This window comes from Antechinus flavipes, chromosome 2, assembly GCF_016432865.1.
Source record: "Antechinus flavipes isolate AdamAnt ecotype Samford, QLD, Australia chromosome 2, AdamAnt_v2, whole genome shotgun sequence".
Taxonomy (NCBI): Eukaryota; Metazoa; Chordata; class Mammalia; order Dasyuromorphia; family Dasyuridae; genus Antechinus; species Antechinus flavipes.
In genome coordinates, this window is record NC_067399.1 from 7,507,124 (window position 1) to 7,520,786 (window position 13,663).

Below are 13,663 nucleotides of genomic sequence, written 5' to 3' on the forward strand. Positions count from 1 at the left end.
CATTGAGTTCACTTTGCTTGTTATTCTTACTCTCTTGCTTTATGCATTTGTGCATGGACGCAGTGACCATGGATTTTGCTGTTGGCTTCCTTCTTGGACTTTTTTATCTTGTGAATCTCTGGCATTTTGACTGCTATTCTTCTTCACACGTCGTAGCTACTTCCCGTGCTTGGTCGAGATCCATAGACATTTTCTCCTTTGCCCTCCCTTTTTAGTTTAAAGTTCTTTTGATTAGACTTGTAAGCTTTTTTTGGCACAGCATTTCTCACTAAGAGCTTGTGATTCCTCTATTTTAAGCCTAGGTCCAGAATCCAAGAAACACACAAATCAAAGCAACCTCAAGGTACCACCTGGAACCCATTATATGGGGAGAAATTTTAAGACATGACAAAAAATGTGGGGAAACACACACTCTGGGGAAATAGACACTCTACTGTTGGCTGGTAGCACTGTGAAGGGTACAAGCTTGTGGAGGGGAGAACATCCATTGTCATGTTGCTGCTCCTAAATCTCCACCCAACTGTTTTGCTCTTAGAGCTTTATTAGAAAAATAAGATGAAAAATTGCAAAAGGATCTAGCTCTGCAAAAACCTTCACAGCTGCTTTATTTGTAGTTGCAGCAAACTGGAAACCGCCCGTATGCTCAACAGTTGGAGAATGGCTGAATAAATTATGGCATATTAACGTAATAGAATATTACAGTGCCTTAAACAATGATAAAACAAAAATATAGAGAAATAGGGAAAGACATATAAACTTTACAGTACATACAATATTAAAAATGAAAACATAACTTTGAAACCTATAGGGATAATGATAAATAATATAACGAGTATTCATGATTCCAGAAGACTGTTGATGAAAGCCACCATCAGTGACAGAGGTGAACAATTATTTAGGGTACAGAATGAGACACAAGAACATAATGTGTACATGTACACATACACCTATATTTTTATACACATACACGTATATTTATATATAGCCATGGAGAGAATTTATTTTTATTTGATGACACCCATTTATTATATGAAATTTGCCTTGCCCCCTTCTTTTTTCAATAGAGGTTAGGGTTGGGCAGGAGACAAAATAGATTTCTGTTAATTTTTTAAAATGGAGAGTTTGGGGATGCTATTAATGTGAAATGTTGCGTGTACTTTCAGATAAGGTCTCTGTGTTATTAGTTTCATTTTTTTAAACAAAATACCTTTTATGAAGTAGGGGTAATCTGTTTATGTTTGTAATTTTAAAAGAAAACAATAAAACTTTTAAAAAATGAAGGGAAAACAAAAGAAAACATCAATAGCATTTATAGAGAAAACAAAGCCTTAGGATAAGATACTAAGGAAATGCATTTTTTGTCGATTTGTTGTTGGCAGCAATTTGCTTGGTTCTGTTTTGTCATAATTTTTTGCAGAACTTAAAAGGATTTTTCTTTTTGTCTGAACCTGTCATCTTATGAGGGAACTTCCTGTCATAGGACATATCAGAAGCAACAACAGTCACAACAGCAGCGACAGCATCAGCAGCGAGAACAACAATAAAAGCAACAACAGCAACAATGGCTCTTGCCCTCTACAACCTCCTATTCTACTAGGGAAAATGGCATGTGAATAACTAGGTACAATTTAATATATACCCCTAGTGAATAGGACACGATGGGGAGGGGCAGGCATTAGGAGCGTTAGGTCCCCCGAGGCAGTGGGGACCGGGGAGATGTCATGCCCAAAGGAAAGCAGGGTCTCCAGCTGAATTGAGGAGTCAGAGTATTCCAAGCAAGAATAAGAGATGGAGTGTAGAATGGGAGCAAATAACAGAGACTAGCAGAATGGGCTCCTCGAGTGTGTAGAAGTTATTAAATATAAGAAAATTGGAAAGAAAGGAAATTTGAGACTGGAGTTACTAGGGAGCCATTTCAGTGAGTAGCATGGCAGAGGGATGGGAGGTGACATGGACATACCAATCTTTGAGGAAGATGACTTTGCCAGAAGAGGAGGGTTTATTTGACAATGGAGGTCCTTAAGGTCAGGAGACCGATCAGGAGATGATTGCGACAGTCCAAACATAAAGTAAGGGAAGCTTGATGATGGTGGCAGACTGGGCAGAAGGGCACATGCAGAATATCACAGAATTAGGATTGGTGGGTGCCATACCCCATGAAAGAGGTTTCAAGGACATCACACAGATGTACAGAGAACATGCCATTGCCTGTGGCCACCATGGACAGTTCTCCTGCTCCATGGCCAAATCCACTGATTGCTTTTCCCTATTGTTGCCTGGATCCTCAACCCTGGTTCTTTTGTGGGGGACAAAGCCGATCCAGCACACAGTGGGAATGCCAACTGAGTTTTTCCACAGCTGCCAAAAACAAGATCCCTGCTCAAACTAAGCTGATTTTTTATAGATCCCAGGTGACCTTGGGCTGCTTCATCTACCTCTTGGCTAGAACATTAAAATGGGGGTTCTGATCATGAAGGGGTTGGATCTTGATTCAGCTACTGGATGCCAAATTTCCCTATGATTCTATGAAGCTCCAATTTTGTGATTATGACTGAAATTCAGGGAGGTCTCTTACATCCATTAACTTCAAACTCAGTTGACTTTCTCCCTTTTGGCTCTATATGATATTCACCTTCAGCCTTTGCTGAGACTGTGCACTTTTTGTGCCATGCTTTTTCATCACTCAGATAGAGCCCTCACTTAATTAAGGGACTAGCATGAGGGCTACCATTCAGGCCTCAACTCCTTAAAAGCAAGGTTTATTTTCCCCTTCTATCTTGGTATCCCCAGGGTCACACATAGGACCCTGCCGCATAGTAGATGCTTATTAAATACGTACTGAATTAGCTTCAATTGATTTAAATCCTCCCCATTGAATACTCCATTTTCCAGCTGCCACAATGTTTTCCATTCTTTAGTTCTCAGGTCAAAGCCTGACTCCCTAAAAAATATTTTCCCTGAGGTTAATTCACCATTCACTGGAAACAATGATGATAGCAACACTGTACTAAGCCATCATGATTTAAAAAAAAGTATGGAAAAATCATCTTTAAAGAGACTGGGCTTACTGCTTGATGTAGATTACAAAAATAAATAGTAGAAAGTGCAACTAGGCTATAAAAATTAAACCTTCTAGCACAATTCCTGGCACTAAATACTTGAGATGACAAATAACAGCTTGCATATATATATATATATATATATATATATATATATATATATATATATATATATATATATATATATAATTTTTTTTTCAAAGCATTCTGTAGATGGTATCTCATGAGGTCCTCACAGCAGTCCTTTGAGGTAGCTACTATAAACCCCACTTTACACATGAGCACACTGAGCCTGAAATTAGCCAGAGTCACATGGCTAATAAATTTCTGAGGCAGGATTTGAATTCAGACCCTCCTGAGTCCAAGTTGAGCAGTCTTTTCACTTTTTTGAATAATGTAATTATTTAATTCCTTTACAAAGTATACTAGAAGATTTTTTCTGCTTACATAAACATTAATATGCACAGAACTGATACATAATTTTTTTGACATTATCTTCTCAAAAAAAAGATGGATGGGAGACATTTATAAATTCCTCAATTGTTTTTTTTTTAAATCAGCAATTGTATGTGTATCCACTCATCATCTCTGAATACTATATGAGCTATAGGAATATACCTAGTAATTAGAACTTGACTAGGTAATATAATTTACCCAGGACAATTCCTTATTCTTTTAAAAAATATGTACAACAGTAATAGCTTAGAATACTGTGGCTTTTATAATTTAAGACAATGTGAGAAAAGCAAATACTTGTTTCCTTATTAGGAAATAAAAATACTTTCTCCTTTGTTGTCATCCAGTATAAAAACATTTCATAGTTTGATTTACCTTTATCTAAGGGTAAAATTAATCCCTCCTACGCCCAGATGATTTTTTTTTTTGGTATTCAATAGTTTTAAAAACAATTTTTTCTTCATTTAGATTGAATTTCTACCAGTTGAGTATGTATAACCAGATGATAATGTACAAAATATGTCCTTATATTGGTTGAAATCTATGTGTTAACAAAAGAAGATTCATATAAAATGTTTGCCTTCATTCTTAGAATTTTTGTCACTGTTCTGTGTCATGAGAGACTTGATTGGTTCTTTGACTATTTATCATATTCATTATGAAGATACAGACACTAATAAATGTCTTCAAGATGTTTCCCAATTTGTGCTTTTAGATTCAAAAAATGTAAAAGATTTTCCCATACAATTTAAAGCAGTTTTTCTTCCCATACTTTAATTTCATTTGCAAAAATGCTTCACAAAATCTCCTGTCATTTTTGTGCAGGGGCCATGCTAGCCTGTTTTGTATCATTCCAATTTTAGAAAATGTGCTGCCAAAGTAAACATTACTTACCTAATGCTTAAGATTTCAGTCTCAATATAGTCTTGATATTTTAATGAATAAACTCTATTACAACTGAGACATAATCGCAAATAAAACTGTTGCCAACACAGGCCCGAACACAACATTGATCCTTAAAATATAAAAACAGTGTTTTTAATAGATGTTTTCATACCTAACTCTTATTATCTCCAAACTACAAGGGATGGAAAGTTTTCAAAATGTAATGTGGGGACAGAAAAAGGCATGAATCACTCTTTTAATCTTATATATCAGAGGATTTCTACTGAGGATGCTGCCAATGGGCTGAAGGAAGAATAGTTGACATCCCAATATACTAGTACTTTTATTCAATTATAAAGAACAATTATTTTCTCTACCTAACATGTGCAACAGTCCAAAGAACATTGGCTTTAAAAGAATAATAGTGGTAAAATACTTTATCCCAGGACCATTCCTGTCTGAACTCCATTGAAATAAAAGGGTTAGAAGAATGAGATGAATAAAAACTAGAGCTGGCACTTGTGGGGAGTTTATGTTTATAAAACCTTTTATCATTTGGTGCTTGCAAGAGACTTGTAAGGTCATTGCTGTTTTTAAATGTGTGTTTGCAGGGGGCAGTGGAAGAAAATCTGAGTTTGTAATTTGAATAGGATTGAGAACTTTTACTGGGATGAAATGTAGATGAAAATTCTATAGTCAGAGAAGCTCAGAAGAGTTGAGGAAGCTGTCCATTGTCACAAACCTAGTAAAGGTCAAAAGTAGAAAAGCAAGATGGATATGGAGTCCCACGCCCTGCATTTGAAGCCCTGCTATACTTGTTGTGTGATGATGAACAAATCTTTCTCCTTCTCTCTTGAGATCGGTTTCCAGGACTGCATGATTGGGATAATAAAATCTTTACCATGATGTTGTTGTGAGGAAAGTCATTTTGTAAGCTTCAGGATTGGCCGTTACTGTATCATGTGAGCAATTATTATTACCTAAGTAACTGAAAAATTTACTTCCCCTCTTCTTTGAGTGTATGGGTATTCAGAGGAGACTGGTATATTTAGTATAAAAGCTGCCGAATGCTTTTCAGGGCTTCTTTCCATTTTTGGTGTCCACCTCCCATACAACTCTCACCTGTGGGTCCAAGAAGTTGTCACCAATGTGATAGCCATGTTCAAAATCATTTGGGCAGACAAGCTAAATCAGGTTGAGGGTAACTGAGGAGCCTCAAACCTATCAGAGAATCAGAGAACTTACCCATCCCAAGCACATGGAGACTTCCCCCGAGGATAAGGTGGATGTGAACTTGTGAATGTGTCCAATATGTCCAACAAATGTGAATTTGTGAATGGGCCATGAAGGCAGTTGAAGCAGGTGCTGTGAAGTGCTTAGAGCTTAGTCAGACATCAAAGATGTCAAGGTCATCCACTTCATCCTGAGCCACTGCTATTCATCCTGGCTTGTATCTTGCCACTAGACTTTGATGATTCTGGAAGAGAGTGAGGCTGATGACTTCTTGCAACCTTGTCTCACTTAAATACAATTCATGTGCAAGTCAAAAGACATTATCTATTGTTTTTTTAACCATCTTTGTCTACAGCAAAGTCCTATGGAGGTGGATATGCTGGGAGCTGTAGTCATAACCCTTCACACAAGTGGCCAAGGCCATAGGGTGGTCTTCTCATGGACTGAAGCAGCATTGGATCTTGGCAGCTCCCTGGATTCAAAACAGCCTTTTAAAGAGTCCCACTGATCACCTTTCTGGTGTGAGAAGGGGCTAGATTGTTTGCTTCATTTCACCCGACCCTGGTCTACTTGCTTTGGCAGGTGGGAATCTTACCCTGGAGTTGAAACAAAAAATGGGCACAAATTTTTGCAAGGATAAATTTCCCCTCATCTTTGTCCTTGGAATGTATACACACCTATGGATGACCTGAATCCAGTAGACATGAAAGGGGAACAGCTCTTGAAAGAATTCAACAGGGATCTCATCCAAACAGCAGTCACATGTGACATATGAAGGTCAGCTTACCAAAATTGAAATAGGATCCATGGATTTCTGGGATGGTCACAGTGATGAAGAATGGCATGAATTTGGTGTAGAAAGGAGCCAACACTAATCTAGCCAGTAAGCTTGTGTACCTACCAAAAGGAATGAACAATAAACTCTTGATGTTGCAATTGCCACTTGCAGGAGCGTCATACCACCTCATCAGTGCTTGTGCTCCTACTATGATAAACCTTGATTAAGTCAAAAGAAAAATTTTGTGAAAACTTGGAGGCTCTAATCATCAAAGTACTAAAAAAAGGACAAACATAATTCTCTGTAATCTTAATGTCAGATAGGCACAAATTGATTATCAGACACTGTAGGGAGTTCTTGGGAGAAATGGAATCAGAAAAGCAGCAATGAGTGAACACTTGCTGCTGAAGACTTGTGTGTTTTATGGCCTTCTCATTACTGACACCAACTTTCATTTACCTAAATGCAATAAAATTTCATGGACCCACCCTTGCAGCAAGCATTGGAATTAATAGACTCTGTCATCGAGGGGCCTCAAATCCATTGGTGAGTTAGGGGGACGTCTGCCGCAAGCAGGTGAGAACTTTCCCTGGTGGAATTGGCAGATGGGAAAAATTTATTCCATCAGCCATGAAGGTGGTTGAAGCAGAAGCTGTGGAGCACTGAGAGCTTGGCCAGACATCAAAGCCTCCAAGGTCATCCATTGTGATTCATCTTGACTTTTATCTTGCCAACTGCCCCAATGATTCATGCGCAAGTCAAAATACCACTTGTTATCTGTGATGTCATTGGCTCTCTTTGAAAATCAAAGATGAATTCAATAGGTCTGTATTCCAAAGAAATCATAAAAAAGGGGAAAAGACCCACATATGCAAAAATGTTTATAGTAGCTCTTTTTGTAGTTACAAGGAATTGTAAAATGAGTGGATGCCCATCAGTTGGGGGAATGGCTGAATAAGTTGTGACATATGAATGTAATGGAATATTAAAAGAAATTATTAATAGAATTAAGTAAAATGAGTAGAACCAGGAGAACATTGTACCTAGTAACAACAAGATTATGTGATGATCAATTGTGATGGACTTGGTTCTTTTCAACAATGAGGTGATTCAAAGCAATTTCAATAGACTTATGATGGAGAGAGTCATCTGCATTTGGAGAGAGAGAACTATGGAGAGTGAATGTGGATCAAAGCATAGTATTATCATTTTTTTGTTGTTCCTGGTTTGCTTGTTTTCTTTTCTTTCTTATTTCCCCCCTTTTGATCTGATTTTTTTGCACAGCAATAAATATGGGAAAATGTTTAGATGAATTGCACATCTTTAATCTATATTGTATTGCTTGCTGTCTAGGGGAGGAGGGAAGAGGGGGAAAAATTTGAAACACAAGGTTTTGCAAAGATGAATATCGCATATATTTGAAAAAATCATTATAAAAATTAAAAATATATAAAAATAAAAAATGAAGGACAAACAACCAAAACATTATAAGGAGAAGAAACAGAAAGGCCATGTATATCACAGAGTGCTGGACTGATCAAAACTTATCCTTTTCAGGCTAAACATTTCAGTAAAAGGGGCATTACTAAGGCAAGATGACTACCAGGAGACTTAAGGTCCTCAGATCAAAGCTTTCTCTGAGCATGAACAGTGTCTTGCTAACTTGGAAGGAAAGTTGAGCCAAGGAATGTTGGCTCAACATCTGACTGGAAAAAGTGGAACAGAAAAGTAATAGGCAACTTTCAGAGAAAAATCAACCTTTCCTTCAGAAAAAGAATAGACAACTTTGGTATACAGAGTAAATTTAGTACTCTTCTGACCCAAAAGACTTGAAATCATCAAGATTGATTTGATGAAAATTATGGGGAAATCCAGAAGCTGTTAAATGAAAAACAAGATTGCATAGGGTTTACTAGCAGGATAATTAATCCATCTCTAAGAACGCAATATTTAAATCTATCAAAAGTAAAGTGCAAGTCAAGATTAGAGAAATATAGGATTCTTGGCTCAGTAAGAAGGTAGATGAAATTCAATTTTATGCTAATAGTAACAATCCAAAATGCTTTTATAATGCTCTGAACATTATTTATGGGTCAAAGATTTATGGTGTAACTAAACTGCTCAGGACTGATGAAACCATGTGGATTAGTGATAAGGACGTGATCTTGGAGAGATGAGCTGAACACTTCCACAGTCTTCTCGATAAACCATGAACCAATGCTGAACCATTGACTGGACATCTCAGGCTGAAATCAATTCTTTTCTAGCCAAACTTTCAACTGAAGAAAAGTTTTTGCAAGCCATTAGGCTCCTTTTGTGTGAAAGTGTCTATTGCTGAATCTATTCCTACTACTGAGTTGTACAAGGAAGGGAATTCACTGCTCATACAAAAGCTGCCTGAATTTTTCCAGGTTCTATGGCAAGAAGAGGTTATCCCCCGGAAGATCAAGGATGCCTCTTCCATCCATCTCTATAAAGGAAAAGGAAATAGATTATTCTCTCTGACAATCACAGGGTTGATATTTCTCTTAGTTATTGCTGACAAGATTTGTGCCGAATTCATCATTAATAGACTGAGCCTTCCCTTGGAAGGTGCTCCTCTCCAAAAGCCAGTGTGACTTCATAAAGGGCTGAAGAATGGTCAGTGGTATCTGCTGCCCCCAAATTCAAGGAGAAATGCCAGGAACCGAACAGAGAAACGTACACAATGTTCACTGATCTGACCAAGACTTTGATATTGTCACTCATCAAGGCTTATAGATGATAATGGTAAAATTTGGTTGTCTAGGGAAATTCATTAGTATTATAGATCAGGGTCATGGAGGGATGCTTACCAGGTTCTGGATAATGGATGATTCTCTTGCACTTTCCCAGTCACCAATGGAGTGAAACAGATATCTGCTTTTTGCCATGTTTTCTGTGATGCTGTCAGACACTTTCAATAAGAATTAAAGGCATATGAAAGCCAGCTATGGCAGCGGTGGTAAATCATTTAACTTCAAAAGACTATAAGCCAATTCAAATGGAAGCGATTGAGTTTCCTGGCACGGCGCTGGTAGGCTGCCCAGTACACAGCAATAGGGTCAGTACCACAGCTCTGGAGCTCTTCAGTTTGTAGTCAGTGTAATAGCTCTTTTCTCCTGGACGTACTTCAGAGAGGGCATCTCTTTGGGGGCTGGTCACATTGTTCAAGTGCCAAAGGTACGCTTGCCAAAGGCCTGGAGAACTCACACAGGACAGGTGCTCACAAGGTGTTCAGAGAAAGGGATGAAGGACACTGTCAAGGTCTCTGTTAAGAACTCTATGGATTGTGAGACGGGGAAGACCTTGGCATAGAACTACCCCGAATGACAAGCCCCTATCATAGAAATCTGTAGTCTGTGAGCAAAGTAGAAGCTCAAAAAGAAACGGGAAATTTGCAAATTAAAAGTCCTTTACACTCCAGACGTTCACGTGGAGTATTTGTGCCTTACCTGTGGTAGAGCCAAGCTTATAGTGATCTGATCGGCCACAGTGGAACACCTTGGACCTTGTTCTCAACTTAGTGATGTCATTTTGGTCTTCTCTGAGCATGGAAGAGACCTTCCTTACTTCCCCTTTCTACTTCTATTGACTTCTTTGAGATTACTTCCAATTAACACCATCTATATCTTGCATACACCCAGTCCTTTACACAGTTTTGCCCCTTTGAAGGGGATCTTTGTGCATGGGCTGCGCCTTTCCCCAGTGATTAGCACATTCTTTATTATGTAGGACTTGATCATGTTGACTACTCAGGGAAAGTGCTATATATGGGACTGAAAACACAATCTTAGGATAGCAAGGCTGGTGTTTGTGCCTTTCTTCTTTGTCTAACACCTGCGTTACCTTGGGTCAGTGCCTTCTCTGAAGCTCCCATCTCTTCTCTGGAAGAGGGGAACGTGTGGGACCTGAGCATTTTGAAGGGCTCATCCAGCTTTCTCTTCTCTGATCCACAAACAAAAGTTGTCCGAGAAATATTTGGCTTGATTCTTTGGTGCATCTTGTCTTTTGAAGAGGGTTGAAAGACCTTGTGATGTCCTGCCAAATTTTCTCTTCCTTTTTTAAAAAAGAAAGACAATGCTTTGGACTTAACATTTTAAGCTACATGAAATAGTCGTTGTTATGGTAACTAAGCACTTTTGGAAAATACTTGCTCCATATGTTGCAAATAAGCTGGGAACATATTTTTGAATTGCTAGTGATTTTATCCCCATCTCCAGCCTAGGACTAGAAATTTCACTCTCTTTTAAAATCCAGGGTGATACTGTTATGTACTTATCACCAAGTGGCTTTCCAGAGTTCGGCAGTGACCTCAAACTTCTCCCCGAGTCCCAATCCTAGGAGTCTCCCAGTCTTGTAGTGTAACTGAAAGGCATGAAACGTGGCAATCTTTAAAGAAATGAAAATTAGAACTCACTCAGAGAGCAATGACTAGATTTCTGTTAGGGGTGATCAGGCTGTAGCATCTTCCAGGCATGGAATGGTGGAGGAGAATGAGAATAACGATGGCCATCAAAATGTGTGGTCAGAAAAAGGAGATGCTTTGGCCATGTATCGGGAGAAATGGATAACTAATGGATGACAGGGGGCTCAAAAGAAAGTGAAGAGGGCTCCCAGTAGATATAGTGGGACTTATGGGACAAGTTAGAGCAGTCACGTAGGCTGGGCAGATATATTTGGCTGCAATCTGATTTACTGGAGGAAATAGTCACATCAAAGAGATTCCGTATCCTTGGGAGGATTTGAAAATCAAATCCCATTAGAGCATGGCTTCTTAATCTTCATGATTTTGATCTTAATCACTTACAACCCAGATTCTCTCCTGAGTTTCTGGAGAACTCACAATTCTGCAAGACGACACCAGATTGGAAACTCACAGTTCCTCTTTACCCCCTGTCCTTGAGGCTCCTTTCTTCCTCTAATTGCCTATCTCGTAGGGCTGTCATGAGAATCCAATGAGATATTTGTAGAGCTTTGCAGGCCTTAGAGTGCTATATAAATGTTAGCTATTAATAACAACAATAAAATTAGCAATAATTTAGAGCACAACTACCAAATTCTAAGAGATCTGTCATAGAATCAATGGACTTTTCTCTCCAATGATTTGGATCGTAGCTCATCCGTGCTTGCTCATTCCACAGGACTCATGGCTTGTCCTCCCACAAGGTCCCCAAGGTGGGGTTTGCCTTCCTCTATGACATGGAGGTTATCCTGCATCTTTGACAGCTAAGACTGTGAGGAAAGTTTAACTAAAATTCAAGACTTTCTCTACAATCCAAGCAACAGGCCATGCTAGGTCTTTCTGAGATTCAGCATAGATAATAAAGGGACATTCACTCCCAGTAAGTTTTCTCCATGACAATCCATTTTGATACTACCTATTGAGAAATTCAATTCAATTCAATTGAATGCACAGACCCACAGATCTGAGTATTTAAAGGACCCCAGAGACACCTCATTCAGTTCTTTTGTATCCCAGATTTCCCTTCAAGGCACACCAACAAATAGCTATCTAGCTTCTCCTTAAAGACCTCTTTTAAGGAGGAACCTCTCAAAGCAGCCCTTCTACTGTATAAGAACTCAATTTATTAACAAATATTACCTGATATCAACAAAAATTGAACTTTTCCAGTTTTTGCTCATTGCTCCTTGTTCTCAGTGAAATTCTGCTTAATAGACTTATATAAGACTTGATTTATCTGGAACCAGGCCTCTGCAATCATTTCCCATCTCTGCATTATGAATGCCCTTTACATCATCCTCAGATCCTTTTTATGTCAATCTTAGGCTCTGAGAAGCTAAGACCTTAAGTATCCATATTCTGTTGCTTGGAACCAGACTGCCTTCCTGTACATCTTTCGCGCTTTTCTCCCATAATTCCTCTATTCTTCATAAAATCACTACCTTCTCTCTTTCTACCTTTATTCCTTGTCCATTTGAGAGGGACAAAGTGTTTTATGAATGTTTAAGGGGAAAGTCATTACTGACAGCAAACTGCAAATAAGCCTTCCTGAAGAAGGATGATGGTTGAGTTGGGATTAATAGCTCCCATAGTAATTGAATGAATAAAGAGGAAGAAGAATGACATTTTAAACTTAAGGTTTATCCATTCCACTTTCTGTCCTTGGCTCGTTTAAGATCTATTGCATGCTTTATTAATTTGATTGTTTTCTGATTTCGTCCTGTTGATGGCCTAGCTTACTTATGGAGCGGAAGTCAGCCTGGATTCTCAAAGTCAGTGCCAGACTTCTCCCTTCATTCTCTTGGGGGCGTACCATCTTAGGGGTGTCTCTTTATTAAGCAGCGGCCAATGAGAAGCCAAAGAAAGGAAGGAGTCGAGACCAAAAATAACAACTGCATCCATTTGAAGTTGGCAGGGCAAAATGATCATGTGATGCTGTTTTAGATTGAGACATATACCACTGAGTAACATAATGAAAACTTCTAATTGATGGGATTTGCCAGTAAGGCAGATTAGATTCCAATTTGATGGGCAACCAAGCAATGACACTAACACACCTGCACAGTTGGAAATTAAGGGGGGAAGGTACAATTGATGTGTTTCAGCAACAGACAGGAAACATTTATGCAAAAGGGAACCTGCAGCATTATTTTAAAACAGTACTCCCAGAAAAACAGCATCCTCACAATGAAAAAAACTGAGATTTGACTCATCTATATCCCATCTATTGCAGAATTCTTTTTTCTCTTCTTTGCTTCTCTCCCATAATGCCTCTGTTCTTCATAAAATCACTGCTTATATCTGCAGAGATATAATTAATATTCTTATTTTTTAAAAATGGTATCTTATAGTGGTTTCTAATTACATGTAAAGATAACTTTCAACACTCATTTGTTGGAAAAAATTAGAGTTCCCTATTTTTTGTCTTTTCCTTCCTCCCACAAGACTCCCACAGGACACTCTCAAGGTCTCTCAAGAGCTTTACAATTGATTGTATGACATAGGAGACACTGGCACACCATGGTATCCCCTCCTCAGAGAAGGTGTTATACTCTATAAGCAAAGCAGAATTGAATTAACTCAGAAAAAACATGAGATGTGTAAAATTTGAGAATCTACTTCCTTCTCCCTCCCTAAGAGAACAAGCAATCTGATATAGGTTATAAATATGCAATCATATAAAACATATTTCCACATTAATCGCATTGTGAAAGAAGAAAAGAAACAAAAAGAAAAAAAAACATAAAAATCAGAAAAAGTGAAAACAGT

The 13,663-nt window shown here is 38.3% G+C and overlaps 2 pseudogenes; one reads left to right on the forward strand and one right to left on the reverse strand.

Annotated features, from left to right (window-relative positions):
* Window positions 1-4,302: 4,302 nt before the first annotated feature.
* LOC127552605 (uncharacterized) lies at window positions 4,303-4,402 on the reverse strand (annotated as a pseudogene).
* Window positions 4,403-12,742: 8,340 nt separating this feature from the next.
* Window positions 12,743-13,095, forward strand: LOC127546306 (small ubiquitin-related modifier 2-like; annotated as a pseudogene).
* Window positions 13,096-13,663: the final 568 nt, after the last annotated feature.